Raw genomic sequence first — 13,231 nt, 5'->3', positions numbered from 1 at the left:
GTGTGCTCCGGTGGCATGCTAACGGAAAAAGGTGTGCTCCGGTGGCATGCTGATGGTAAAAGGTGTGCTCCGGCGGCATGCTAACGGTAAAAGGTGTTCTCCGTTGGCATGCTAACAGTTAAACGTGTGCTCAGGTGGCATGCTAACGATACAAGGTGTGCTCTTGTGGCATGCTAACGGGAAAAGGTGTACTCCGGTGGAATGCTGACAGGGAAAGTTGTGCTCCGGCGGCATGCTAACGTGAGAAGGTGTGCTACTGTAGCATGCTAACGGGAAAAGGTGTGCTCCAGTGGCATGCTAAAGGTAAAGGTGTGCTCTGGTGGCATGCTAACGGGAAAAGGTGTGGTACTGTGGCATGCTAACGGGAATAGATGTGCTACGGTGGCATGCTAAAGGGAAAAGGTGTTCTCCAGTGGATGCTAACGGGGAAAGGTGTGTTCCGGTGGCATGCTAATGGGAGAAGGTGTGCTCCGGTGGCATGCTAACAGGAGAAAATGTGCTCCGGGGGCATGCTAACGGGAAAATGTGTGCTCCGGTGGCATGCTGATGGTAAAAGGTGTGCTCTAGTGGCTTACTAATGGTAAAAGGTGTGCTCCGGTGGCATGTTAACGGTAAGAGGTGTTCTCCGTTGGCATGCTAACGGTAAAAGGTGTGCTACGGTGGCATGCTAACGATACAAGGTGTGCTCCGGTGGCAAGATAACGGAAAAAGGCGTGCTCGGGTGGCATGCAAACACGGAAAGGTGTGCTCCGGTGGCATGCTAACATGAGAAAGTGTGCTACGGTGGCATGCTAACGAGAAGAGGTGCGCTATGGTGGCATGCTAACGGGAAGAGGTGTGCTATGGTGGCATGCTAACAGTAAAAGGTGTGCTCCTGTGGCTTGCTTTCGGTAAAAGGTGTGCTCCGGTGGCATGCTAACGATACAAGATGTGCTCCGGTGGCATGCTAACGGGAAAAGGTGTGCTCCGGTGGCATGCTAACAGGGAAAGGGGTGCTCCGGTGGCATGCTAACGGGAGAAGGTGTCCTACTGTGGCATGCTAACAAGAAAAGGTGTGCTACAGTGGTATGCTAACGGGAAAAGGTGTGCTATCGTGGCAAGCTAACGGTAAAAGGTGTGCAACGGTGGCATGATAACGGAAAAAGGTGTGCTCCGGTGGCATGCTAACGGGAAAAGGTGTGCAACGGTGGCATGCTAACAGGAAAAGGTGTGCTCCGGTGGCATGCTAACGGGAAAAGGTGTGCTCCGGTGGCATGCTAACGGAAAAAAGTGTGCTCAGGTGGCATGCTAACGGGAAAAGCTGTGCTCCGGTGGGATGCCAATGGAAAAAGGTATGCTACGGTGGAGTGCTAATGGGAGAAGGTGTGCTCTGGTGGCATGCTAACGGTAAAAGGTGTGCTCCAGTGGCATGCTAGCGGTAAAAGGTATGCTCCGGTGGCATGCTAACTAAAAAAGTTATGCTCCAGTGGCATGATATTGGGAAAAGGTGTGCAACGGTGGAATGCTAACGGCAGAAGGTGTGCTCCGGTGGGAACAATGGGAAAAGGTGTGCTCCGGTGGCATGCTAACGGGAAAATGTGTGCAACGGTGGCATGCTAACGGAAAAAGGTGTGCAATGGAGGCATGCTAACGGTAAAAGGTGCGCTCCAGTGGCATGCTAGTGGTAAAAGGTATGCTCCGGTGTCATGCTAACGGAAAAAGGTATGCTCCAGTGGCATGATATTGGGAAAAGGTGTGCAACGGTGGCATGCTAACGGCAGAAGGTGTGCTCCGGTGGGAACAATGGGAAAAGGTGTGCTCCGGTGGCATGCTAACGGGAAAATGTGTGCAACGGTGGCATGCTAACGGAAAAAGGTGTGCAATGGTGGCATGCTAACGGTAAAAGGTGTGCTCCAGTGGCATGGTAATGGGAAAAGGTATGCTCCGGGGGTATGATAACGGGAAAAGGTGTCCAACGGTGGCATGCTAACAGGAGAAGGTGTGCTCCGGTGGCATGCTAACGAGAAAAGGTGTGCAACAGTGGCATGCTAACTGGAAAAGGTGAGCAATGGTGGCATGCTAACGATACAAGATGTGCTCCGGTGGCATGCTAATGGGAAAAGGTGTGCTCCAGTGGCATGCTAACAGGGAAAGGTGTGCTCCGGTGGCATGCTAAAGGGAGAATGTGTGCTACTGTGGCATGCTAACAAGAAAAAGTGTGCTACAGTGGCATGCTAACGGGAAAAGGTGTGCTATGGTGGCTTGCTAACTGTAAAAGGTGTGCAATGGTGGTATGATAACGAAAAAGGTGTGCTCCGGTGGCATGCTAAAGGGAAAAGGTGTTCTCCAGTGGATGCTAACGGGGAAAGGTGTGTTCCGGTGGCATGCTAACGGGAGAAGGTGTGCTCCGGGGGCATGATAACGGGAAAATGTGTGCTCCGGTTGCATGCTAATGGGAAAAGGTGTGCTCCGGTGACATGCTAGCGGGAAAAGGTGTGCACAGGTGGCATGCTAATGGAAAAAGGTGTACTACAGCTGCATACTAATGGGAAAAGGTGTATTACTGTGGCATGCTCACGGTAAAGGTGTGCTCTGGTGGCATGCTGATGGTAAAAGGTGTGCTCCAGTGGCATACTAACGGTAAAAGGTGTGCTCAGGTGGCATGTTAACGGTAAAAGGTGTTCTCCGTTGGCATGCTAACGGTAAAGTTGTGCTTCGGTGGCATGCTAACGATACAAGGTGTGCTCCGGTGGCATGCTAACGGGAAAAGGTGTGCTCCGGTGGCATGCTAACACGGAAAGGTGTGCTCCGGTGGCATGCTAACGTGAGAAAGTGGCATGCTAACGAGAAGAGGTGCGCTACGGTGGCATGCTAACAGGAAAAGGGGTGCTCCGGTGGCATGCTAACGATACAAGGTGTGCTTCGGTGGCATGCTAACGGGAAAAGGTGTGCTCCGGTGGCATGCTAACACGGAAAGGTGTGCTCCGGTCGCATGCTAACGAGAAGAGGTGAGCTATGGTGGCATGCTAACGGAAAAGGTGTGCTATGGTGGCATGCTAATGGTAAAAGGTGTGCTCCGGTGGCTTGCTTTCGGTTAAACGTGTGCTCCGGTGGCATGCTAGCGATACAAGATGTGCTCCGGTGGCATGCTAATGGGAAAATGTGTGCTCCGGTGGCATGCTAACAGGGAAAGGTGTGCTCCGGTGGCATGCTAACGGGAGAAGGTGTCCTACTGTGGCATGCTAACAAGAAAAGGTGTGCTACAGTGGCATGCTAACGGGAAAAGGTGTGCTATGGTGGCATGCTAATGGGAAAAGGTGTGCTATCGTGGCATGCTAACGGTAAAAGGTGTGCAACGGTGGCATGATAACGGAAAAAGGTGTGCTCCGGTGGCATGCTAACGGGAAAAGGTGTGCTCCGGTGGCATGCTACCGGAAAAAAGGATGCTCCTGTGGCATGCTAACGGGAAAATCTGTGCTCCGGTGGCATGCCAATGGAAAAAGGTATGCTACGGTGGAATGCTAATGGGAGAAGGTGTGCTCTGGTGGCATGCTAACGGTAAAAGGTGTGCTCCAGTGGCATGCTAGCGGTAAAAGGTGTGCTCTGGTGGCATGCTAACGGAAAAAGGTATGCTCCAGTGCCATGATATTGGGAAAAGGTGTGCAACGGTGGAATGCTAACGGCAGAAGGTGTGCTGCGGTGGGAACAATGGGAAAAGGTGTGCTCCGTTGGCATGCTAACGGGAAAATGTGTGCAATGGAGGCATGCTAACGGTAAAAAGTGTGCTCCGGTGGCATGCTAACGGGAAAAGGTATGCTCCGGTGGTATGATAGCGGGAAAAGGTGTGCAACGGTGGCATGCTAACAGGAGAAGGTGTGCTTCGGTGGCAACAACGGGAAAAGGTGTGCTGCGGTGGCATGCTAACGAGAAAAGGTGTGCAACGGTGGCATTCTAACGGGAAAAGGTGTGCAATGGTGGCATGCTAACGGTAAAAGGTGTGTTCCGGTGGCATGCTAACGTGAAAAGGTGTGTTCCGGTAGCATGCTAACGATACAAGATGTGCTCCGGTGGAATGCTAATGGGAAAAGGTGTGCTCCGGTGGTATGCTAACAGGGAAAGGTGTGCTCCGGTGGCATGCTAACGGGAGAAGGTGTGCTACTGTGGCATGCTAACAATAGAAGGTGTGATACAGTGGCATGCTAACGGGAAAATGTGTGCTATGGTGGCTTGCTAACGGGAAAAGGTGAGCTATGGTGGCATGCTAACTGTAAAAGGTGTGCAATGGTGGCATGATAACGGAAAAAGGTGTGCTACGGTGGCATGCTAAAGGGAAAGGGTGTTCTCCAGTGGATGCTAACGGGGAAAGGTGTGTTCCGAGGGCATGCTAACGGGAGAAGGTGTGCTCCGGTGGCATGCTAACTGGAGAAAATGTGCTCCGGGGGCATGCTAACGGGAAAATGTGTGCTCCGGTTGCATGCTAACGGGAAAAGGTGTGCTCCGGTGACATGCTAGCGGGAAAAGGTGTGCACCGGTGGCATGCTAATGGTAAAAGGTGTGCTGCAGCGGCATACTAATGGGAAAAGGTGTAATACTGTGGCATGCTCACGGTAAAGGTGTGCTCTGGTGGTATGCTGATGGTAAAAGCTGTGCTCCAGTGTCACACTAACGGTGAAAGGTGTGCTCCGGTGGCATGTTAACGGTAAGAGGTGTTCTCTGTTGGCACTCTAACGGTAAAAGGTGTGCTACGGTGGCATGCTAACGATACAAGGTGTGCTCCGGTGGCATGCTAACGGGAAAAGGTGTGCTTCGGTGGCATGCTAACACGGAAAGGTGTGCTCCGGTGGCATGCTAACGAGAAGAGGTGCGCTACGGTGGCATGCTAACGGGAAAAGGTGTGCTCCGGTGGCATGCTAACGATACAAGGTGTGCTCCGATGGCATGCTAACGGGAAAAGGTGTGCTCCGGTGACATGCTAACACGCAAAGGTGTGCTCCGGTCGCATGCTAACGTAAGAAAGTGTGCTACAATGGCATGCTAATGGGAAAAGTTGTGCTCCGGTGGCATGCTAACGGAAAAAAGTGTGCTCCTGTGGCATGCTAACGGGAAAAGCTGTGCTCCGGTGGCATGCCAATGGAAAAAGGTTTGCTACGGTGGAATGGTAATGGGAAAAGGTGTGCGCTGGTGGCATGCTAACGGTAAAAGGTGTGCTCCAGTGGCATGCTAGCGGTAAAAGGTGAAATCCGGTGGCTTGCTCACGGAAATAGGTATGCTACAGTGGCATGATATTGGGAAAAGGTGTCCAACGGTGGCATGCTAACGGCATAAGGTGTGCTCCGGTGGGAACAATGGGAAAAGGTGTGCTTCGGTGGCATGCTAATGGGAAAATGAGTGCAACGGTGGAATGCTAACGGAAAAAGGTGTGTAATGGAGGCATGCTAACGGTAAAAGGTGTGCTCCGGTGGCATGCTAAAGGGAAGAGGTATGCTCTGGTGGTATGATAGCGGGAAAAGGTGTGCAACGGTGGCATGCTAACAGGAGAAGGTGTGCTTCACTGGCAACAACGGGAAAAGGTGTGCTCCGGTGGCATGCTAACGAGAAAAGGTGTGCAACGGTGGCATGTTAACGGTAAAAGGTGTGTTCCCGTGGCATGCTAACGTGAAAAGGTGTGTTCCGGTGGCATGCTAACGATACAAGATGTGCTCCGGTGGCATGCTAATGGGAAAAGGTGTGCTCCGGTGGTATGCTAACAGGGAAAGGTGTGCTCCGGTGGCATGCTAGCGGGAGAATGTGTGCTACTGTGGCATGCTAACAATAAAAGGTGTGCTACAGTGGCATGCTAACTGGAAAATGTGTGCTATGGTGGCTTGCTAACGGGAAAAGGTGAGCTATGGTGGCATGCTAACTGTAAAAGGTGTGCAATGGTGGCATGATAACGGAAAAAGGTGTGCTCTGGTGGCATGCTAACGGGAAAAGCTGTGCTCCGGTGGCATGCCAATGGAAAAAGGTATGTTATGGTGGAATGCTAATAGGAGAAGGTGTGCTCCGGTGGCATGCTAACTGTAAAAGGTGTGCTCCAGTGGCATGCTAGCGGTAAAAGGTGTGCTCCGGTGTCATGCTAATGGAAATAGGTATGCTCCAGTGGCATGATATTGGGAAAAGGTGTGCAACGGTGGCATGCTAACGGCAGAAGGTGTGCTCCGGTGGGAACAATGGGAAAAGGTGTGCTCCGGTGGCATGCTAACGGGAAAATGTGTGCAACGGTGGAATGCTAACGGAAAAATGTGTGCAATGGAGGCATGCTAACGGTAAAAGGTGTGCTCCGGTGGCATGCTAACGGGAAGAGGTATGCTCCGGTGGTATGATAGCGGGAAAAGGTGTGCAACGGTGGCATGCTAACAGGAGAAGGTGTGCTTCGGTGGCAACAATGGGAAAAGGTGTGCTCCGGTGGCATGCTAACGTGAAAAGGTGTGTTCCGGTGGCATGCTAACGATACAAGATGTGCTCCGGTGGCATGCTAATGGGAAAAGGTGTGCTCCGGTGGTATGCTAACAGGGAAATGTGTGCTCCGGTGGCATGCTAACGGGAGAATGTGTGCTACTGTGGCATGCTAACATTAAAAGGTGTGCAACAGTGGCATGCTAACTGGAAAATGTGTGCTATGGTGGCTTGCTAACTGGAAAAGGTGAGCTATGGTGGCATGTTAACTGTAAAAGGTGGGCAATGGTGGCATGATAACGGAAAAAGGTGTGCTCCGGTGGCATGCTAAAGGGAAAAGGTGTTCTCCAGTGGATGCTAACGGGGAAAGGTGTGTTCCGAGGGCATGCTAACGGGAGAAGGCGTGCTCCGGTGGCATGCTAACAGGAGAAAATGTGCTCCGGGGGCATGCTAACGGGAAAAGGTGTGCTCCGGTGACATGTTAGCGGGAAAAGGTGTGCACCGGTGGCATGCTAATGGAAAAAGGTGTGCTACAGCGGCATATTAATGGAAAAAGGTGTAATACTGTGGCATGCTCACGGTAAAAGTGTGCTCTGGTGGCATGCTGATGGTAAAAGGTGTGCTCCAGTGGCACACTAACGGTAAAAGGTGTGCTCCGGTGGCATGTTAACGGTAAGAGGTTTTCTCCGTTGGCATTCTAACGGTAAAAGGTGTGCTACGTTGGCATGCTAACGATACAAGGTGTGCTCCGGTGTCATGCTAACGGGAAAAGGTGTGCTCCGGTGGCATGCTAACATGGAAAGGTGTGCTCCGGTGGCATGCTAATGTGAGAAAGTGTGCTACGGTGGCATGCCAACGAGAAGAGGTGCGCTTCGGTGGCATGCTAAAGGGAAAAGGTGTGCTCCGGTGGCATGCTAACGATAGAAGGTGTGCTCCGGTGGCATGCTAACGGGAAAAGGTGTGCTCCGGTGACATGCTAACACGCAAAGGTATGCTCCGGTCGCATGCTAACGTAAGAAAGTGTGCTACAATGGCATGCTAATGAGAAGATGTGCGCTACGGTGGCATGCAAACGGGAAAAGGTGTGCTATGGTGGCATGCTAATGTTAAAAGGTGTGCTCTGGTGGCTTCCTTTCGGTAAAATGTGTGCTCTGGTGGCATGCTAGCGATACAAGATATGCTCCGGTGGCATGCTAACGGGAAAAGTTGTGCTCCGGTGGCATGCTAACAGGGAAAGGTGTGCTCTGGTGGCATGCTAACGGGAGAAGGTGTGCTACTGTGGCATGCTAACAGGAAAAGGTGTGCTATGGTGGCATGCTAACGGTAAAAGGTGTGCAACGGTGGCATGATAACGGAAAAAGGTGTGCTCCGGTGGCATGCTAACGGGAAAAGGTGTGCAACGGTGGCATGCTAACAGGAAAAGGTGTGCTCCGGTGGCATGCTAACGGGAAAAGGTGTGCTCCGGTGGTATGCTAACGGGAAAAGGTGTGCTACTGTGGCATGCTAAAGGGAAAAGGTGAACTCCGTTGGCATGCTAACGGGAAAACTGTGTGCTACAGTGGCATGCTAACGGTAAAGGTGTGCTCCGCTGGCATGCTAACGGGAAGATGGTGTGCTACGGTGACATGCTAACGGTAAAGGTGTGCTCCAGTGTCATGCTAACGTGAAAAGGGGGGCTCCGGTGGCATGCTGACGGGAGGAGGTGTCTTCCGGTGGCATGCTAATGGATAAAGGTGGGCTACAGTGGCATGCTAACGGTAAAGGTGTGCTCCGGTGGCATGCTAACGGGAAAAAGTGTGCTCCGGTTGCATGCTAACGGTAAAGGTGTGCTCCGGTGGCATGCTAACAGTAAAAGGTGTGCTCTGGTGGCATGCTAACAGTAAAAGGTGGGCTCCGGTGGCATGCTAATGGGAAAGGCAGGCTCCGGTGGCATGCTAATGGTTAAAGGTGTGCCCCGGTGGCATGCTAACGGAAAAAGGTGTGCTCCGGTGGCATGCTAACTGGGAAAGGTGTACTGCGGTGGCATGCTAACGGTAAAAGCGGGCTCCGGTGGCATGCTAATGATAAAACGTGTGCTATGGTGGCATGCTAGTGGGAAAAGGTGTGCCGTGGTGGCTTGCTAATAGTAAAGGTGTGCTCCGGTGGCATGCTAATGGTTAAAGGTGTGCTCCAGTGGCATGCTAACGGAAAAAGGTGTGCCCCGGTGGCATGCTAACGGAAAAACGTGTGCTACGGTGGCATGCTAACGGGGAAAGGTGTGCTGCGGTGGCATGCAAACAGTAAAAGCGGGCTCCGGTGGCATTCTAACGATAAAACGTGTGCTATGGTGGCATGCTAACGGGAAAAGGTGTGCTGCGGTGGCATGCTAATAGTAAAGGTGTGCTCCGGTGGCATACTAATGGTTAAAGGTGTGCTCCAGTGGCATGCTAACGGAAAAAGGAGTGCTCCGGTAGCATGCTAACGTTAAAGGTGTGCTCCGGTGGCATGCTAACGGTAAAAGGTGTGCTCCGGTAGCATGCTAGCGGTAAAAGTGTGCTCCGGTGGCATTCTAACGGTAAAAGGTGTGCTCCGGTGGCATGCTAAGGGTAAAAGGTGTGCTTTGGTAGCATGCTAACGGTAAAAGGTGTGCTCCGGTGGCATGCTAACGGGAAAAGATGTGCTCCGGTGGCATGCTAACGGGAAAATGCGTGCTGCGGTGGCATGCTCATGGTAAAGGGTGTGCTCCGGTGGCATGCTAACGGTAGAAGGAGTGCTCCGGTGGCATGATAATGAGTAAAGGTGTGCTACGGTGGCATGCTAATGGGAAAAGGTGTGCTCCGGTGGCATGCTAACGGGAAAAGGTGTGATCTGGTGGCATGCTAATGGAGAAAGGTGTGCTCCGGTGGCATGCTGACGGGAAAAGGTGTGCTCCAGTGGCATGCTAACGGGAGAAGGTTTGCTCCGGTGGCATACTAACGGGAAAAGGTGTGCTCCGGTGGCATGCTAATGGAAAGAGGTGTGCTACGGTGGCATGCTAATGGCAAAAGGTGTGTTACGGTGGCATGCTCACGGAAAAATGTGTGGTACGTTTGCATGCTCATTGTAAAAGGTGTGCTCCGGTGGCATGCTAACGGGAAAAGGCGTGCTACAGTGGCATACTCACGGGAAAGCGGTGTGCTCCGGTGACATGCTAACGGGAAAAGGTGTGCTCCTTTGGCATGCTAATGGGAAAAGGTATGCTCCAGTGGCATGCTAACAGGAAAAGGTGTGATCTGGTGGCATGCTAATAGAAAAAGTTGTACTCCGATGGCATGCTAACGGGAAAAGGTGTGCTCTGGTGGCATGCTAACGGGAAAAGTTGTGCTCCTGTGGCATGCTAACAGAAAAAGGTGTGCTACGGTGGCATGCTAATTGGGAGAGGTGTGCTACGGTGGCTTGCTAATGGTAAAGGTGTGCTCCGGTGGCATGCTAATGGTAAAAGGTGTGCTCCGGTGGCATGCTAACGGAAAGGTGTGCTCTGGTGGTTTGCTAACGGGAAAAATGTGTGCTACATTGGCATGCTAATGGTAAAGGTGTGCTCCGGTGACATGCTAATGGGAAAAAGGTGTGCTACGGTGGCATGCTAACGGCAAGGGTGTGCTCCGGTGTCATGCTAACGGGAAAAGGTGCGCTCCGGTGGTATGCTGACGGGAAAAGGTGTGCTCCGGTGGCATGCTAACGGGAAAAGGTGTGCTCTGGTGGCATGCTAACCGGGAAAGGTGTCCTCCGGTGGCATGCTAAAGGGAGAAGGTGTGCTACAGTTGTATGCTAACGGGAAAAGGTGGTCTACAGTTGCATGCTAACGGGAAAAGGTGTGCTACAGTTGCATGCTAATGGGAAAAGGTGGGCTACAGTTGCATTCTAATAGGAAAAGGTGGGCTACGGTGGCCTGGTAACGGGAGAAGCTGTGCTCCGGTGGCATGCTAAAGGTAAAACTTGTGCTCCGGTGGCATGCTAACAGTAAAGGTGTGCTCCGGTGGCATGCTAACGGGAAAAGGTGTGCTCCGGTGGCATGCTAACGGGAAAAGGTGTGCTACGGTGGCATGCTAACGGGAAAAGGTGTACTACGGTGACAAGCTAACGGTAAAGGTGTGCTCCAGTGTCATGCTAACGCGAAAAGTGTGCTCCGGTGGCATGCTGACGGGAGAAGTTGTCTTCCGGTGGCATGCTAATAGAAAGATGTGTCCTACGGTGGCATGCTAACGGGTAAAGATGGGCTACAGTGGCATGCTAACAGTAAAGGTGTGCTCCGGTGGCATGCTAACGGGAAAAGGTGTGTTCCGGTGGCATGCTAACGGAAAAGTTGTGCTCCGGTGGCATGCTAACAGTAAAAGGTGTGCTCTGGTGGCATGCTAACAGGAAAAAGTGTGCTCCGGTGGCATGCTAATGGGAAAGGCGGGCTCCGGTGGCATGCTAATGGTTAAAGGTGTGCCCCGTTGGCATGCTAACGGAAAAACGTGTGCTCCTGTGGCATGCTAACGGGGAAAGGTGTGCTGCGGTGGCATGCTAACGGTAAAGGCGGGCTCCGGTGGCATGCAAATGATAAAACGTGTGCTATCGTGGCATGCTAATGGGAAAAGGTGTGCTGCGGGGGCATGATAACGGTAAAGGTGTGCTCCGGTGGCATGCTAATGGTTAAAGGTGTGCTCCAGTGGCATGCTAATGGAAAAAGGTGTGCTCCGTTGGCATGCTAATGTTAAAGGTGTGCTCCGGTGGCATGCTAACGGGAAAAGGTGTACTACGGTGACAAGCTAACGGTAAAGGTGTGCTCCAGTGTCATGCTAACGCGAAAAGTGTGCTCCGGTGGCATGCTGACGGGAGAAGTTGTCTTCCGGTGGCATGCTAATGGAAAGAGGTGTCCTACGGTGGCATGTTAACGGGTAAAGATGGGCTACGGTGGCATGCTAACAGTAAAGGTGTGCTCCGGTGGCATGCTAACGGAAAAGTTGTGCTCCGGTGGCATGCTAACAGTAAAAGGTATGCTCTGGTGGCATGCTAACAGGAAAAAGTGTGCTCCGGTGGCATGCTAATGGGAAAGGCGGGCTCCGGTGGCATGCTAATGGTTAAAGGTGTGCCCCGTTGGCATGCTAACGGAAAAACGTGTGCTCCGGTGGCATGCTAACGGGGAAAGGTGTGCTGCGGTGGCATGCTAATGGTAAAGGCGGGCTCCGGTGGCATGCAAACGATAAAACGTGTGCTATCATGGCATGCTAACGGTAAAGGTGTGCTCCGGTGGCATGCTAATGGTTAAAGGTGTGCTCCAGTGGCATGCTAATGGAAAAAGGTGTGCTCCGGTGGCATGATAATGTTAAAGGTGTGCTCCTGTGGCATGCTAAAGGGAAAAGGTGTGCTCCAGTGGCATGCTAGTGGTAAAGGGTGTGCTCCGGTGGCATGCTAACGGTAAAGGTGTGCTCCAGTGGTATGCTAACAGGAAAAGGTGTGCTCCGGTGACATGCTAGTGGTAAAAGGTGTGCTCCGGTAGCATGCTAACGGTAAAAGGTGTGCTCCGGTGGCATGCTAAGGGGAAAAGCTGTGCTCTGGTGGCATGCTAATGGTAAAAGGTGTGCTCCGGTGGCATGCTAAGGGGAAAAGCTGTGCTCTGGTGGCATGCTAACGGTAAAAGGTATGCTCCGGTGGCATACTAACGGTAAAAGGTGAGCTCCGGTGGCATGCTAACGGGAAAAGATGTGCTCCGGTGGCATGCTAACGGGAAAATGTGTGCTACGGTGGCATGCTCATGGTAAAAGGTGTGCTCCGGTGGCATGCTAACGGAAAAAGTGTGCTACGGTGGCATGCTAACGGGAGAACATGTGGTTCGGTGGCATGCTAACTGGAAAAGGTGTGCTCCGGTGGCATGCTAATGGGAGAAGGTGTGCTTCAGTGGCATGCTAACAGGAAAAGGTGTGCTCCGGTGACATGCTAACGGGAGATGGTGTGCTACGATTACATGCTGACGGTAAAAGGTGTGCTCCGGTGGCTTGCCAACAAGAGAAGGTGTGCTACGGTGGCATGCTAACGGCAAAAGGTTTGCTCCAGTGGCATGCTAACTGAAAAAGGTGTGCTACAGTGGCATGCTAACGGGGAAAGGTGTGCTACGGTGGCATGCTAACGGTAAAGGTGTGCTCCGGTGGCATGTCAACGGGAAAAGGTGTGCTCCAATGGCATGCTAGCAAGAAAAGGTGTGCTCCGGTGGCATGCTAACGGTAAAGGTGTGCTCCGGTGACATGCTAACGGTGAAAGGTGTGCTCCCGTGGCATGCTAACGGGAAAAGGTGTGCTCCGCTGCCATGTCAATGGGAAAAGGGTGCTCCGATGGCATGCTAACGGGAAAAGGTGTGCTCCGGTGGCATGCTAATGGTAAAGGTGTGCTCCGGTGGCATGCTAACGGTCAAAGGTGTCCTCTGATGGCATGCTAACGGTAAAGGGTGTGCTCCGGTGGCATGCTAATGGTAAAGGTGTGCTTCGGTGGTATGCTAACAGGAAAAGGTGTGCTCCTGTGGCATGCTAACGGGGAAAGAAGTGCTCCGGTGGCATGCTAAACGGGAAAGGTGTCCTCCGTTGGCATGCTAAAGGGAGAAGGTGTGCTACAGTTGCATGCTAATGGGAAAAGGTGGGCTACAGTTGTATGCTAACGGGAAACAGTGTGCTACAGTTGCATGCTAACGGGAAAAGGTGTGCTACAGTTGCATGCTAATAGGAAAAGGTGGGCTACGGTGGCATGGTAACGGGAGAAGGAGTGCTCTGGTGGCATGCTAACGGTAAAACGTGTGCTCCGGTGGCATGCTAATGGTAAAGGTGTG

This window comes from Phyllobates terribilis, unplaced genomic scaffold, assembly GCF_046119375.1.
Source record: "Phyllobates terribilis strain yellow unplaced genomic scaffold, ASM4611937v1 Scaffold_8__6_contigs__length_399053987, whole genome shotgun sequence".
Lineage (NCBI taxonomy): Eukaryota > Metazoa > Chordata > Amphibia > Anura > Dendrobatidae > Phyllobates > Phyllobates terribilis.
This window is presented reverse-complemented; position numbering follows the sequence as displayed.